The sequence below is a fragment of the Mustela erminea genome, chromosome X, assembly GCF_009829155.1.
Source record: "Mustela erminea isolate mMusErm1 chromosome X, mMusErm1.Pri, whole genome shotgun sequence".
NCBI classification, from domain to species: domain Eukaryota; kingdom Metazoa; phylum Chordata; class Mammalia; order Carnivora; family Mustelidae; genus Mustela; species Mustela erminea.
Genome location: NC_045635.1, coordinates 58963965 through 58977506, shown reverse-complemented (window position 1 = coordinate 58977506; position 13542 = coordinate 58963965). Strand labels below are relative to the sequence as shown.

At 39.7% G+C, this 13542-nt stretch overlaps 1 pseudogene; it reads left to right on the top strand.

Moving 5' to 3' along the window:
- The first annotated feature begins 11026 nt into the window (after positions 1-11026).
- LOC116583872 lies at positions 11027-11144 on the top strand (annotated as a pseudogene).
- The last annotated feature ends 2398 nt before the right edge of the window (positions 11145-13542 follow it).

Here is a 13542-nt window from a genome sequence, read left to right as displayed (position 1 = left end):
CGGGTCATGATCCCGGGGTCTTGGGATCGAGCCCCGCATCGGGCTCTCTGCTAGCAGGGAGTCTGCTTCCCCCTCTCTCTCTGCCTGCCTCTCTGCCTACTTGTAATCTCCATCTGTCAAATAAATAAGTAAAATCTTTAAAAAAAAACTATAACAGTAATGTTTCACTTCTTTAAAAAATAGGAAAGAAATTATTTTAGACAGAGCAGGGGCTGGAGGGGATCGTTAGGGAGAGGGAGAGAGAGAATCTCAAGCAGACTCCCCCGTGAATCTGAAATCATGACCTGAGCCAAAATAAGAGACACTTAACCAACTTAACCGACGAAGCTACCCAGGCGCCCCATTATATTATTATTTTTGTTGTTTGCTTAAAATATTTCCCAATTTACAAGAAGTGACTGTGAGGTGCAGAAGTGCAAACTAATCTTTGAAGACGTTTGGCAAAGGGAAGGGGCAATAGGGAAAGTACACAGTAGCTACACAAGAAAATGTGGTTGGCAGAATACTTTTTTTTAAGATGGGCAAAGTCTTGAGAGCATTAATAGGTTGAAGAGAAGTTGATTAGGCTGCTGAAAGAGAAAGTTAGTTCAAGAAGTATTCTTGGGGTGCCTTGCTGGCTCAGTTGGAAGAACATGAGACTTGATCTCAAGGTTGTGAGTCTGAGTCTCATGTTGGGTGTAGAGATTACTTAAATAAGTAAACTTGAAAAAAAGAAGTACTCTTGACTTGTATCAAAAAGACAAGAGATAGCAAGCATCGAGAGGATGTGAAGAAAAGAGAAGTCTTATACACTGTTGCTGGGAATATAAGCTATTATGGAAAACAATATGAGGATTCTTCAAAAAATTAAAAATAGAACTATGATTTGATCCAGCAATCCCACTCCTGGGTCTATAGCCAAAGGAAATGAAATTAGGATATGTGCACTTCCATGTTCATTGTAGCATTATTCATAGTAGCTAAGAAATAAGCTAAGTATCTGTCAACAGATCTGATGGATAAAGGAGATGTGGTATACAATGAAATATTCAGCATGAGAAGGAAGGAAACCCTGCCATTTATAATATTATGCTAAGTATAAGCCAGATAGAGAAAGGCAAATACTGTATGATCTCACATATATAGAATCATAAAAAGAAAATTGAACTTCTAGAGACAGAGTAGAATGGTAATTACCAGGGGCTAAGAGGTGGGAGAGATGGGGAGATGTTCCTCAAAGCATACAAGCATTCAGTTACAAAATGAATAAGTTCTGGGGATCTAACATATAGTATCACAACTATGGTTAATAATACTGTATTGTATACTTGAAATTTGTTAAGAGAGTAGATCTTTTCACCACACCAAAAAAGAAAAGGTAGCTATAGGAAGTGATAGTTGCATTAAATAAGCTCATTGTACTAATCATTTCACAAAGTGTGCATGTATCAAATTGTCATGTTGTACACTTTAAATATATACAATTTTATTTGTCATGCTTCAGTAAAGCTGGATTTAAAAAAGAATAATGTAGGGGCACCTGGCTAGCTCTGTCAGAAGGGCATGTGACTCTTGATCTTGAGGTGGTAACTTTGAGCCCTGCATTGGGTGTAGGGATTACGAAAAATAAATAAATAAACTTTTTTTTTTTAATTTTTTTTTTATTTATTTATTTGAGAGAGAGAGAGAGAGCATGAGAGGGGAGAAGGTCAGAGGGAGAAGCAGACTCCCCATGGAGCTGGGAGCCCGATGTGGGACTCGATCCCAGGACTCTGGGATCATGACCTGAGCCGAAGGCAGTCGCTTAACCAACTGAGCCACCCAGGCGTCCCAAAACTTTTTAAAAAAGAATATTTTAGTTAGAATTCACCTTAAAATAAAAAATTTAAATTGCTCAAACATTTCAAATTGACTACAAGGATGACATTTTACCAGAACCAATTTACTAATAATATATAAAACATCAAATATGCCACTAAGTAATATATAGAATTATTGAATCATTATGGAGTCAGAAGCGCTACCATTGCGCCACGAGGTCACTAGAATTGTTGAATCATTATATTGTACACCTGAAACTAGTATAATACTATGTTAATTGTTCTGGAATTAAAAAGTAAAAATTTAAAAAATCATTTAACACAAAAGACTTCATATGTCTGTTACATATTTATTTTATTTTATTATTTTTTAAAGGTTTTATGTATTTATTTGACAGAGATCTCAAGTAGGCAGAGAGGCAGGCAGAGAGAGAGGAGGAAGCAGGCTCCCTGCTGAGCCACCCAGGTGCCCCTGTTAAATATTTTTTAAAAGATTTTATTTATTTATTTGTCAGAGAGAGACAGAGCCCACAAGCAAGGGGAAGGCAGGCAGAGGGAGAAGTATGCTCCCTGCTGAGAAAGGAACCCAATGCAGGACTCAATCCCAGGACTCTGGGATCATGACCTGAGCCAAAGCAGACGCTTAACCTACTGAGCCACTCAGGCGCCCCTTATGTAGTATCTCTTAAAATTTCTTCTCTTTCATTTCTGATTTTATTTAAGTCCTCTTTCCTTTTTTTCTGAGTTGGTGTAGCTAAAGTCTGTCGGTTTTTTTCATCTTTTGAAAAAACCAGCTCTTAATTTTATTTATTGTTTCTACTGTTTTCTGGTCTTTCATTTATTTCTGCTCTTGGTTATTTTCTTTCTTCTGATACGTTTGGGCTTATTCTTTTTTCCCCTAGGTCCTTGAGGTGTAAAGTTAGGTGGTTTATTTGAGATCCCTCTTTGTTCTTAATGTAGGCATTTGTTTCTTTTTTTTTTTTTAAGATTTTATTTATTTATTTGACAGAGACACGGACAGGGAGGGAACACAAAGAGGGAAAGTGGGAGAGGAGGAAGCAGGCTACCCACTGAACAGGGAGCTCGATGTGGGCCTTGATCCCAGGGCTCTGGGATCATGACCTGAGCTGAAGGCAGCCGCTTATCAGCTGAGCCCACCCAGGTGCCTGTAGGCATTTGTTCCTATAAACATCTCTCCTAGAAGTCCTTTTGTAGTATTCCATAGGTTTTGATACATTGTGCTTCCATTTTTTTCCAAGATATTTCTTGATCACTTTTTCTTTTTTCTTTGAGCCATTGGTTATTCCACAGTGTGTTGTTTGATTTTCACATATTTGTGCATTTTCCAGCTTTCCTCCTTTTATTGGTTCCTTTTTTCATACCATTGTGTTCAGAAAAGATACTTGGTATGATTTCAGTTTTCTTAAATTAGCTGAGACTTGCTTTGTGACCTATCATATGATTTGTCCTAGAGAATGTTCCGTGTGCACTTGAGAAAAATGTGTATTCTGCTACTTTTGGATGGAATGTTCTATATGTGTCTCTTAGGTCCACTTGGTCTAAAGTAGCTGTAAGGCCAGCATTTCTTTGTTGATTTTCTGTCTTTATGATCTGTCCATTGTTGATGATAGGATATTGAAGTCTCCTACTACTATTTTTGTCTATTTCTCTCTTTAGAGCTCTTAGTATTGGTTTATTATATTTAGGTGCTTTGATGTTTGGTGCATATACATTTACAATTGTTTTTTTTTTTTTAAAGATTTTATTTATTTATTTGACAGACAGAGATCACAAGCAGGCAGAGAGGCAGGCAGAGAGAGAGGAGGAAGCAGGCTCCCTGCTGAGCAGAGAACCCGATGCGGGGCTCGATCCCAGGACGCTGAGATCATGACCTGAGCCGAAGGCAGAGGCTTTAACCCACTGAGCCACCCAGGCGCCCAACATTTACAATTGTTTTATCTTGCTGATATATTTACCATCTTATCATAACACAACCATATTTGTCTCTTGTTACTGTTTTTGGCTTTAAGTCCATTTTCTTTCTTTCTTTCTTTTTTATAGAGGAAGAGAGCCAGGGGAACAGAGAGAGAGAGAGGGAGAGAGAGAATCCCAAGCAGGCTCCACGCCCAGCACAGAGTCTGACATGGGGCTCTGTCTCACGACACTGAGATCATGACCCAAGCTGAAATTAACAATCAGACACTGAACTGACTGAACCACCCAGGCACCACTTTAAGACTATTTTCTGATATAAGTATAGTTTCCCTTGCTCTCTTTTGGTTTCTCTTTGCATTGTTTATCTTTTTCTATCCCTTCACTATGAGCCCATGTGTGTCCTTCGAGCTGAAGTGAGTGTCTTTCAGGTAGCTATAGTTGGATCTTGTTTTTTTTAATCCATCTAGCCACTCTATGTCTTTTGATTGGATATCCAATCCACTTACATTTAGAGTAATTAGTAATAGGTAAGGGCTCTGTAAGAAACCCACTGATAGCCTTATGGGGTTTCCTTTGTATGAGAAATTTTTTTTTCTCCTCTTGCTGCTTTTAAAATTCTCTCTTTTTCTTGATTTTAGAGTTTTTTTTTTTTTTTTTTTTATTAATTTGACAGAGAGAAATCACAAGTAGACGGAGAGGCAGCCAGAGAGAGAAAGAGAGGGAAGCAGGCTCTCTGCTCAGCAGAGAGCCCGATGCGGGACTCGATCCCAGGACTCTGAGATCATGACCTGAGCCGAAGGCAGTGGCTTAACCCACTGAGCCACCCAGGCGCCCTGATTTTAGAGTTTTATTATTATGTTTCTTGGAGAAGTTCATTTTGAATTGAAATTTTGGTCTGACCAATTAACTCCATGAACTTAGATGCCCAAAACTCTTCCCAGGTTTGGGTAGTTCTTAGCCATTATTTCTTTAAATAAGTTTTCCACCCCTTTCTCCCTCTCTTTTCCTCCTGGGACTCCAGTGATGCATACATTACTTCTCTTGATTGTGTTCCATAACTCCTGTAGGCTTTCTTTATTCATTTTGAAACTTTTTTCTTTTTTGCTCTTCTGACTGGGTACTTTGACTTGGTCTGTCTTCTAGCTCATTGATTCTTTCTTTTCTTTGTTCAGGTCTGCTCTTGGAGCTCCTCTATTAAGTCCTTCAGTTATTCTTTAGGTCCAAAATTTCTGGGTGTTTTGTTGTTGTTGTTGTTGCTGTTGTTGTTTTTTGTTTGTTTTCTTTTGTTTTTTACTTTTTAAAAATTTATTTACGGCACCTGGGTGGCTCAGTCAGGTAAGCATCTGACTCTTGATTTTGGCTCAGTTCATGATCTCAGGGTCCTGGGATCAAGCCCATGTCAGGTTCTACACTCAGTGGGGAGTGTGCTTAAGGATTCTCTCCCTCTCCTTCTGCCCCTCTTCGTGCTTGCATTCTCTCTCTCTCTAAAACAAATAAATGAATATTTTTAAAGTTTATTTATTTTTTGATAATCTCTACACCCAGCATGGAAGTCAAACTCACAACACTAAGATCCAGAGTCACATGCTCTACTGAGTGAGCCAGCCAGGCACCCCCAAAATTTCTGGATTTTTAAATACTTTATTTATTTTTGTTGAATTTCTCATTTTGTTCTTATAATGTTTTCTGATATTGCTTTTTTTAAAAAAAGATTTTATTTATTTGAGAGAGAGAGCATACGAGTCTGGGAAGGGGCAAAGGCAGAGAATCTTAGGCAGACTCGGTGCTGACCACAGAGCCCAATCCAGGCCTAACCCCGTAACCCTGAGATCATGACCTGAGCCGAAACCAAGAGTCAGAAGCCAACTGACTGTACCATCCAGGGGCCCCTGTTTTCTGATATTGTTAATTGTTTACCTGTGTTGCCTTGTAATGCTCTGAGCATCTTGAGAACAATTCCTGGAATTTTTTGTTGGATAATTCCTGTATCTGCATTTCTGTGGGGCCAGTCACTGGAGATTTATTGTATTCCTTTGGTGAGATCATGCTTCCTATTTTCTTTGTGATCCCTGTAGCCTTGTGTAGGTACCTGCACATTTAAAGAATCAGTCACCCCCTTATAGACATTATGGAGTGTCTTTGGAAAGGGAATCCTTTTACCTGGGGATGGCTGCCCACTTGAGTGTACTGTGGCTCCAGATCTAATGGTGGAGGGCACCAAGTGCATGGACATATGTCGGCACTGGATCCAGGGGGAGTGTGATGTCTCTTTGGCTCAGGCCACTGGGTTCCACAGCATGGATCATTCTGTGAGTCTTGATTGTCACTGTGCAGGGTCCACAGTGGCTGCCAGAGGTATCAGGGTCCTCAGCAGCATCTCTGTTACCCTGGCTGGGGACCAGGACATGTGTCAGTACTGGTGGTGGTTGGAGCCAGTGGTTGGGTACATTTAGTTACGAAAGTCAGCTACAGGTAACTTTGTAGTGCAAGGGACTGGGTGCAGACTCACATGTAGTGGTGGAGACCAGGCACACAACCAAGGCTGGGGCCAATTATGGGCTCTCTGGCAGCTGCAAGGGCCCTGGCTTTCTCATGGCTGCACAGTGCTTCCCAGGCATGTGCACCACTGTGGAGGCCAGCGATAGTTGTCAGGCCAGCAGTGTGCAAGTGCACAGCTGGAGGGGCTAGGCCCAAGTGTGCACATGGCAGTGGGGGTCAGCTGTGGGGGGTCTTGGCTGGTGTCTTGTACTTAGATAGCTGCAGAGGCCTGTGCTGACCGCCAGTGTTGTTCCCAGGCTTTGGTGGAAAAGGAGAGTAGGGAAAGACTTAGGTAGCTTGGATCAGTGAGTATGAAGACCCATGGGACCAAAGATGGTGAAATTTGTAGGCAGTTCATAGTAGCTATGTTGGCTGTTAGTTTCGTGGTGAATCTCCTGCGGTTTTCTGCAAAGCAGGTCATCGTGAACCATGATTATTTCCACTGTGTGACCGCTTAGGTAATCCCTGCTTTTCTTCCTTGCTCCTAGTCATCTCTTTATGTCTCAGATTTGCTGGTCTGGGCCCAAGAGGCTGGGCAAACTCTTCACTCACTCCACTCTTCCTTACTTGGTAAGGGGGACTCTCTCTAGCCAGGAAGTTCTTTCTTGGTGCTGAGCAAAGCTAGCTTGAGGAATGGGATGATACAGGCAAAATGAAGCAGTCTTTTTTCCTTTCTTGTATGATTATTTTCAAGTTTTTGTTTCACTGTGTTGCTAAAGTTGGAATGGATTCCAGAGCTCTCCTAGAGCTTTTTCTGTTGATGGATAGCCCTTTAATTGTTGATATTTGCTGGGGGGCAGAGGCCAGGATCTCCTGTATTGCCATTTTGGTGACATCCTTGATAAGTGTTATTGCTTGGGGTTTTTTCCTATGAGAGCAGTTGTCATGTTTATTTTAAAATTTTTAGAAAATAGAGGTAAACAAACAAAAAAGAAATGAAAACTGGTAACCCAACTCCCCAGAGATAATCAATATTAATATTTTAGTGTACGTTCTTCTAGTCTTTTCTTCTATGTGCAATGGCTGTGCATCTAGCCAACCCCCACCACCATTTCTGCAAGACTTTCTTTTGTCAGGTTCCAGATGGTCCCACTCAGGTTTCTGTATTACTTATTTGACAAGCCACACAGTGCACTGATTGGAGTACTGTTATTTCCTCTGGGAATCACCAGGGAGTCTCACATTTTCATTTTCTATACATTCTAGATTTAAAAGCATATTACTAACCATCTGTTTCAGAGATTCTAATTTTTTTCTTGCTACTGCACATGAATATCTTATAATTCTCACTGGGAATTGATTAGCAAATAGATATTGTCAGGTGAAATGATTAGGGCTATAATGAGTATGTTGGAAGCTAAAAGCTTGGGAAAAGAATTAATAATTGAAATTTTAATAACACTTGTCACCTAAGAGATAAGATTAGCCATCTGTAGAAGTGGTTTACAAGTATGTTGCTAACACAAACATGGGAAACAATCAGATTAATCAAGGTACAACTTTAGAAGTGGGAGATAACTAAAGCAAGCATTTTTGTAAACATTTTTATAGGATTTCAAGATTACCACAGTATTTTCTGCATGCCTTTTAGTTTTTCACAACAAACTATGTAGAGGGGCGCCTGGGTGGCTCAGTTGTTAAGCATCTGCCTTCGGCTCAAGTCATGATCTCAGGGTCTGGGGATCAAGCCCTGCATCAGGCTCTGTGCTCAACGGGGAGTCTTCTTCTCTCCCCCACCCCTCTCCCAGCTCATGCTCTTTCTCTCTCTCTCTCTAATAAATAAAGTCAGGGGAAAAAAACATGTAGAAATAGTTCCTTGTGTATATATATATGACTTGTCTTATTTTTTAATTGCCATGAGATGTACATAGCTGAATTTACCATTTTAACTATTTCTCAGTGTACAGTTCAGTGACATTAATTACATCCACACTGTGGTACAACCATTACCACTATCCATCTCCAGAACTTTTTGTCATCCCAAACTAATACTCTGTACCCATTAAACAGTAATTCCCCTTTCCTCCTTCAGCCCCCAGAAACCTTTTCTACTTTTTGTCTCTATGAATTTGATAACTCTAGGTATCTCATATAAATGGAATCATACAATATCTGTCCTCATGTCTTCACATCTCATCCACATTGTAGCATATATCAGAATTCACTTAATTTTAAGGCTAACTGATATTCCATTGTATGTATATGCTACATTTTGTTTATCCATTCATCTGTTGATGGGCATTGGAATGGTTTCCACATTTTGACTGTTGAGAAGAGGACTGCTGTGAACATAAATGTACAAATATGTGTTCAAGTTCCTGTTTTCAGTTCTTTTGGGTATATACGTGGAAGTGGAATTGCTGGATCAATGTTTTATTTTTTTAAGATTTTATTTATTTATTTGCAGACAGAGATCACAAATAGGCAGAGAGGCAGACAGACAGAGGTGGGGGGGAAGCAAGCGAGCAGAGAGCCTGATGAAGGGCTTGATCCCAGGACCCTGGGATCATGACCTGAGCCAAAGGCAGAGGCTGAATGTGATGTCCTGGGTAAAAGGAACTCAGGCAAATTAGCATTTAGTGTGAGAATTTTTTTTTTATCTGTCTAGGGATTAGGTTGGTTTTACTGTTTACTGTAGCTGTGTCAGAGGTGAAATTGCCACTGGTGTCCTTGTTTTTGCCACCCCTGTTGTCTTTGGATTTCCCTAGAAAATTCTTTTTAAATAAGGTCTGAGATATATAGTTCTTTCCGTTGTCATCTTGTTATTATACAGGAATCTTATTAATGTGGTGTCATGGTGTTGGAGGAGGATTCTCTATTCCTGTGGTTAGTTCTCAGTCTTTTAGTGAACCTGTATTCCTGAGCTGTGACCTTTAACAAGTGCTTTCCATTCTACCACATCTCCCAACTTAGGTGAGATAGGAAAACTAGAAGGGGCTGGAGATGGGTATTTCCATTCCTCCAGATTGGCTAAGCTCTGGTCAAATAGATTATCTTTAGTGTAGGGTTTTTGTTTGTTTGTTTGTTTGTTTGTTTTTTAAGGAGAACAGAATATTCTGGGCATATTTCAAAATGGTTCCCCTCCACCACCATCACAATTTTGAGGTACTTTTTCTCTAGTCTTCAAACTGAGAACTTAGTAGGGCTCATGTAGGTAAAACTCATGAAAGTGTTGGGCCTCCCTAAGATTGGGCCCTCCCTCTGGATTTTTTTTTAACTCTTATGCTTCTCCACACAGACTTTCCAGCAGTTGGTCTATTACAGACCAAATTTCCTATTCTAATACTAGCCCCAGGGGTGGGCTTCTATTCTCAAAAGCCATGATTCTCTTGTATTCACCTGTCTCTCTACTTTGGGAGGCAGTCATTTGCCCTGTGACTTCAATTCTCTGATGAACCTAAGAATCGTTGTTGATTTTCAGTTTCTTCAGCATTTTTTTGTGTGTATGAAGATAAGACTGATGACCTTCTGAGCTCTTTATATTTTGGACCTGATGTTTTTCAAAATAAGTTTGTTCATGTTTTTTCCTTGTGTTCATTTTTTTACTGTAGAGAAGATTAGGATGGCATCTAAGATTCTTTCCAATACTAAGATTTTTTATGTGATAAAAGATTTCAATCAGTAGTTAGTCCTACAGGGTTACACTTTTGCTAAATGCATTCCTGTATCTCAACTGGTTAGATCTACTACACTTTTATTTTCCAAGCTGTGTTGTAATGAAGCTTATATCTCATTTATAGTTAGTTTATTCTTAATGCTTTCCTGCAACCTCTTACAGGTCTGATTTCTTCTTTTCTTTTTGTGGTTGCAAAATACACATACCATGAAATTTACCCATTTTAACTGTTTTAAAATGTGCAACTCAATGATATTAAGTATATTCATGACGTTGTACAACCATCACCTCTATCTTTGTCATCACTCTGAATGGAAAATCTGTACCCATCAGGCAGTTATCCCCCCACCATTTCCCCCTCCCCTCAGACCTTCGTAACCCCTAATCTGCTTTCTATCTCTGGATTGACCTATTCTAGATAATTCATATAAATGGAATCATACAATATGTGATCTTTTGTCTCTGACTTCTTTCACTTAGATGTTTTCTCTTTTTCCCTCCAGCTTTATAGAGATGTGATTGGCAAACATATATACTTAATGTGTACAATGTGATGTTTTGATATATGTATACATGATATTATATACATTGTGAAATGATTACCTTGATGTTTTTAAGGCTCATCCACACTGTGTGGCATGTATTGGTACTTCATTAATTTTTATGACTGAATGATGCTCCTTTGTATAGTTACTCCACAATTTGTTTACCCATTCACTCATTGATGGGCATTTGGGTTGTTTCCACCCTTTGGCTATTGTAAATAGTACTGCTATAAACATATATGTTTAAGGATTTGTTTGAACAAATGTTTGTAATTCTTTTGAGTAGGTATCTAGGAATGGAATTGCTTGGTCATGTAGTAATTCTGTTTAATTTGTTGAGGAATTGCCAAACTATCTTCCACTGTTCCCCACAGAAGCTGTACCATTTTGCATTTCTACCAGCAATATGTGAGGATTTGAATTTCTCCATTATCCTCACTAACACTTGTCATTATCTGTTTTAGTCATAACCATACTTGTGGTTGTGATTGGCATTTCCCTAATGATTGGTGATGGTTAACATCTTTTCACGTGGTTGTTGGCCATTTGGATATCTTCTTTGGAGAAATGTCTTTTGAAATCTTTTGCCCTTTAGCTTTGCGCAGTGGCAGTATCGTAGCCAATGAGGTTTATCCGAGGTGCAATTATTGCTAATTGAAATCTTTGCCCTTTTATTTATTTTTTTTAAGATTTTATTTATTTTTTTTAAGATTTTATTTATTTGACAGAGAGAGATCACTGAGAGAGACAGAGAGGCAAGCAGAGAGAGAGAGAGAGAAGAGGAAGCAGGCTCCCTGCCTAACAAAGAGCCCAATGGGGGACTCGATCCCAGGACCCTGAGATCATGACCTGAGCTGAAGGCAGAGGCTTAACTCACTGAGCCACCCAGGCAGTCCAAGTTTTTATTTATTTATTTGACAGAGAGAGAGATCACAAGTAGGCGGAGAGGCAGACAGAGAGAGAGAAGAGGACGAAGCAGGCTCCCTGCGTAGCAGAGAGCCCGATGTGGGACTCGAGCCCAGGACCCCGGGATCATGACCTGAGCCAAAGGCAGAGGCTTAACCACTGAGCCACCCAGGTGCCCCGAAATCTTTGCCCTTTTAAAAATTGGTTTATATTTTATTATGAAGTTGTAGGAGTTCTTTATATGTCGTATATATGCCCACAACCGTATATCAGATATATGATTTGCAAATTTTTTCTTCTATTCAGAGGGTTGTGTTTTCAATATCTTTTTTTTTAAGATTTTTTAAAAATTTATTTATCAGAGAGAGAGAGAGGGAGAGCGAGCGAGCACAGGCAGACAGAATGGCAGGCAGAGGCAGAGGGAGAAGCAGGCTCCCTGCCGAGCAAGGAGCCTGATGCAGGACTCGATCCCAGGACACTGGGATCATGACCTGAGCCGAAGGCAGCTGCTTAACCAACTGAGCCACCCAGGCGTCCCGTGTTTCCAATATCTTGATGTCTTTTTTAAAATAACAACTTTATTGATACATAAATCACATACTATACAACTTACCCATTTAAGGTATACAATTGATTTTTTTAAAGATTTTATTTATTTATTTGAAAAAGAGAGTGAGCAAGAGAGAGAGAGCTCATGAGAAGGGGCAGCGGGAGAGGGAGAAGCACACTCCCCCACTGAGCAGGGAGCCAGACACAGGGCTTGATTCCAAGCCCTTGGAATCATGACCTGACTTGAAGGCAATGCTTAACTGACTGAGCCACCCAGGCACCCTGTACAATTAATTGGTTTCTAGTATATTCACAGTTCCACAACTATCACCACAATTACTTTTTGAATATTTTTATTATTCCAAAAGTAACCCCCATACCCATTTGCAATGACTCCTCACTGTTCTTTTCTTCTGAAGATTTTACTTGATGTGTTTGTCGTTGACCTTGAGAGCTGCTGAGCTATGTAGTCAGCCTTGAGAGCTTATGGTAAAGTTTCCTGCTCTGTAATATAGAGAATATAGCTTTCCTGATATAAATGGCTTTAGAGTGTTTAGAAATTATCCCCTTGAAATATTACTTTATAAAAACAATAACCACCTTGAAATTATATTTCTTAAGAGATCCATACCCTCATGAATGCCATCAGAGACCAAATACCTACACCCTAGAGTCATTTTCAGAGAGCCCATTCATTTCAAGTGGATTGTTTTATAGAAGGATTATACTAATTGATTTCTCGTGCTTCTTCCAACCCTGAAATCCCTTCGAGAAAGTAGCAAAAGGAAATGAGGTAGGAAACTCCTTTTTTCTAAATTTAGTATTCACTCTTCCTAAGTTGGAGTTACCTACATCTCAGCTTAAAGGGAGATCAGAAATGAGTCAGTAGGCTGCTTTAGACTGAGCCTTAAAGATGCCATTAACCTTGTGGCATTTCTAAGACCAGGGTCTGATCTCTTATTTTGTAGGTCCAGAAACCTAGTTTTGTCAGTTCATCCAAAGATGATCAGGTTAAGAACTAACTTGTATTCTGTGGCCAACAGATCAGAGATACCACTGTATTGGGCGCCTGGGTGGCTCAGTGGGTTAAAAGCCGCTGCCTTCAGCTTGGGTCATGATCTCAGGGTTCTGGCATCGAGGCCTGCATTGGGCTCTCTGCTCGGCAGGGAGCCTGCTTCCCTCTCTCTCTCTCTCTCTGCCTGCCTCTCTGCCTACTTGTGATCTCTGTCTGTCAAACTTTTACTAGACAGGCGCTTTAACCAGCTAAGCCACGGAGCCACTGTCAAACAAACTTTAAAAAAAAGAAATACCACTGTATTAATTTTTTTTCTTAAATGTATATAGCATTTTTTAAAAGATTACTTATTTTTAGAGGAGAGTCTGAGCAAGCATGGGAGGTGGGACATAAGGAGAGAGTCTTAAGCCGACACCTAACAGAGCAGAGTCCAATGCGGGGTTTGATCTCATGACACTGAGATCATGACCTGAGCCAAAACCGAGAGTTGGATGCTTTTTTAAAAAAAAATTTTCTATTTTTTAAGATTGTTTATTTGAGAAATAAATTGTTTATTTGAGAAAAAAAATTTTTTTAAAGATTTTTTTTTAATTTTTTTAAGATTGTTTATTTGAGAGAGAGAGCACCAGCGAGGCGAGG